This window comes from Micropterus dolomieu, linkage group LG03 (assembly GCF_021292245.1).
Source record: "Micropterus dolomieu isolate WLL.071019.BEF.003 ecotype Adirondacks linkage group LG03, ASM2129224v1, whole genome shotgun sequence".
Lineage (NCBI taxonomy): Eukaryota > Metazoa > Chordata > Actinopteri > Centrarchiformes > Centrarchidae > Micropterus > Micropterus dolomieu.
Genome location: NC_060152.1, coordinates 17085779 through 17090019, shown reverse-complemented (window position 1 = coordinate 17090019; position 4241 = coordinate 17085779).

Genomic DNA, 4241 nt, shown 5'->3' with positions numbered 1-4241 from the left:
CCAGTTTGCCCTTACTAACAATGTAGTAGGGATGGTGTCCCTAGTAATATCCAGCAACTACGTAGTTGTCCCGTAATTGTAATAAAAATTTAAATATAACCACAATTGTCTGTCACTGACTAGTGAATGTATTTTTTTACACACACCGTTAACAGCTATGTTCTACAAGTTCAATGCGTTTTTAAGTAGCAAAAGATTATGTCCTCCCTTCACAGTTTCGTCCCCTGGCTACCTTTTTCAGACCCTCAGCAACTTTATTTCTGACTAGCAACGAATGCAGTGAGTTATTCCGACCATCAGGGGGAAAGTGTGAAATATACAAAAATCTATTATATTGTAGGCTTTAGACTTTATTCCCCTGCATGCTGCTCATAGTAATCTCAGTCAGCGTCTCTTCTGGCAGATGCACAGCGTCTCTCCCTCTCCTCTTGCACTGCAGGCAGGAGTGAGAGTGAGTTACTATGGTTATGGGGACACTGTTTGTTGCTCTGAAACTCCGCAATAACACAGAATGAGAACAGGGTGGTAGACAACACAGGAGGAGAACAGGTGGGGTGGAAGATGAGCATCAGACTTTCTAATGTCCGCCATTGTTGGCCAGAGCAAAATAAAACAAAATATCCCACCCAACACGAAATAGACATAAACACGATGGTCACAAAGTTAGGCTGAATGCATGAAGTGAAACTAAAATGGCAGTTAATGGCAGTTAAGTGTGCCGACTAATTGACTCTGTGTTCTGGTGGATATGTGTACGTGTGTATTACTTGACAATGCACAGGATTAACTGATATATTTTTATGTGTCCCCTTGCAGGCAGAATTATTATTAGTTTTATTCAGTAGCTGCTGCTGGGTCAGACCAACTTGTAGGCAAACCTTTAATCACACCAGTGGGAAGGGGAAAGCCTCAGCCTGAGCACTCAGTTGCTTCTGCTGAGCCACTGTATGTGTGTCACAAGGAAGGGTATACACACCCATACATTACTTGCTCACAACACTAGCACACACACACACACACACACACACACACACACACACACACACACACACACACACACACACACACACACACACACACACACACACAGTATGACTTAAATGACTTGAAAACTTGAATGCTTATTAGGGAGTGGCATAAATTACAGCATTTTCTGTGCTTTAGTAGGAACTATGTGCTGCAAATCCCCACTGTCAGTGGCAGAGGAAGTGAAGGTGTGCCACAGAGTGTCAGACAGAAGTGCACAGCAGTATCTCGCTCGCGCTCTCTCTCTCTCTCCTCCGCTCTCCCCCACACACCCCTCAGCTGACAGATTGAGAGCAGTCATCAGGGGGCTGAACTTCTAAACTCGCTCCAGAGACGCACAGCTGTGACACTTTTGATTTGAGTGGGCCTAAAGCAAATCACACATGCATACAGTCATCCCCAGTTGTAATGGTCAGAAAGTGTTTTGTCAGATCACATCGCAGTTAGGTTGCTAGAGTCATATTTGTGAAGTCAGAAGTGAATGACAGGCATATTCGACTACATTACACTCCCTCTCCTTCTCTCCTCCCCTCTCTCCCCCTCTTTGTCTTACTCTCTTTCTTGTTTCCTCTCTTAAGTGCAGTAGATAAGTTGTTAGCTCTCGCCTCTGTCTCCTTACTCTTGCGTATCTCAAAGTTGGAACCTTACTTATAAAATGTTAAGTCTGCACAAACAACTGAGCTTGTTCCTTGCAAATCTTGTTTCAAAGGTATTCAGTTCATTCATGATGCTTTTGTTCTTCCTTCAGCAGCACCATATGGGAACTAAGATGTGCCTTCACTTTGAAATGACAATAGTCCCAGTGATTTGATTGACAGACGCAGCGTTTATTTTATTATGTGTGCTTCTGTCTGGGGTCGTGGAAGGCTAGAGAGGGATTTCTGAAGTTCTTAATTAGCTAACTTTCTCATGTTTTAATTTTGAGCGGAGATACACAAGCCATCTTTACCACATACACAAATATTGCGCAGTGGACCATCTGTAAAGAATGGTCTTGCCTTGTTCTAGCTGTTAAGGAGGCATGGTTTTCATTCGTGAAGAAGTTAAGATTTTGCATTTAAGTGCCCAAATTTCACTCTTTCCCTCTTGAATATACACATATATTATATATATGCACAAGAACATGTTTTTTTTTTTTTTTCTAGGTTCTGCATTCACATAAAAATGTTTCAGTGATAACAAATGTCATACTGCTGGTTCTGCAGCATTACTACATCTATCCAGTGCTGCTGCTGTTCTGATAAGTTTGGCTGCAGGGGGTAGCCTCCCACTCAGCATGCTGAGCTGCAATTCTGAATTCAGTGTGGCATGCCTTGATGTGTTTGTTAGCTAAATGGCTGATTTGGCAGAGGTGCGGGTCCCACTGCCTCTGCCCTCAATGAATAATGAATAAAGCTAATATTTGTATTTTGGTTCTTGAAGAACAGTGGGTGGTTGATCTGTGGCCTTAGATGAGAGGCGCACACACACCTCCAAGTTCACTGAGTTGAATATGATTGTGTTTGGAAGAGCAGGCATAGCACTGTGTATGTGATTAGGTAGGAGAAAGAGAACAAGCTGATTTTGGTGTATCAGCATCCTAACTTACAGTTAAAAATATGCCTCCGCTGACTGTTGACTGAACTCTGTGGGGCAATGGGATTATTTCAAAATAATGTTCTAGGTTTCTATTTATTTATTTTATTTAACATATGGTGTATACATGATGCTCTTTTGAATTGAGGTTGATTGGTGCCCACACATCTAGTTTCAGAATCTTGCTAAGGGTTGTACGTTTGCAACAGAAGAGGCTAAATCATTATCAAATATTTGCAAATACATTGAGCTAGGAAAACAGCTGTGAAATGAAATTTATTAGCTTTGGCAAATGCCAAAAGTGTGTTTGAATGGTGTAAAAGAGAACTACTGGAGCGACATAATGACATAAGCAAAGATAATGATTTATTATTCTTGACATTAGTTTTAATAAAGGAAGCTGGACTTTGAAAAAAGAGCCAATTATTTGCTGCATTGATGGATCTAAAGCTGTGTATTTAAAATAAAATGATACTGTTGATCTCCTGGTGAAAAAGTGTCAATTTAACAACCATAATGCTGGAAGAAAGTCCTTCATCAGAAACTTGACTCAGTAAGGGAATATTGCGCACATTGGAGTGTGTGTATGCTTTTCTTATTATGTAGACATTGTAGCTGTAAAAAGTAATATACCTAGAAAGGAAATAAGATATTACCACACTAGAATGTAAAGCAAAATAGAAAAAAAGTCTTATAAACATATATATAAACATGGCACCTGGCAATGTCAGTATATCACTGTAAAGGGTGTGTGTGTGTGTGTGTGTGTGTGTGTGTGTGTGTGTGTGTTGTCACCTTGAACCTATGCAAGTATTTCATATTTATATTGTCTCATTCATTTTCCAATAAATACATCAATATAAATAATATCTGCAGTGTAATGGACAAATCACATTGCATCAATATGTAAAAGTAAATTTCATTGCATTACAGGTCATCTTAACTACCTGATATTTATATATGCTGTTTTGTTTAGCTAAAGTGGGTAATTTGCCTGGTGTTTTACATGTTTAGCATTTTAGGCCCTGAACCTAACCTGCTCTGGAGCAGGCATGGTGTATAGCTGAAATCACCATGATGATGTACATCACTGAGAAATGAGTCACCAATGTGCAACCAGGAAACCAGAGTGGCTGAGTTAGTTTTAGTCCACTAATCCATCTTTCTGAGACAGGCCACTGGACTGTGGTATTTTCGTTTCTGTATGATTTCTATCCAGGCAGAAAGACATGCATAATAAATATAAAAAAATTGAAATTATGTGTCGAATAAAACGATTAACAGTTAAATGAAGAGATTATTAAAAATGATTTTGTCCTTAAAGAGTATTATAGAATTTGAAATGCAAAGAAGATATTTCTCTTAGGGCATTTATTTTTTATTTTATTAGGGATCCAAGTAGCAAAGCCCTGTTGTTTTTGTTCCCATTATTCTTCTTTCTTTCTTTCTTCTTTTTCTCTGCTAAAAGTGTTTGGGCTGCAAAAACTGCTGGACGAAAACTCGATGGGTTGCAAATTCCACCCATTACTCAGGCAAAAAAAAATAAATAGCACTCATAGACCTCATGGTGGCACTATAACAATCAACTTTGCGGTTTTGCAATTATCTCCAAAAACGGCTTTGCTTAGAGTCAAACTTCT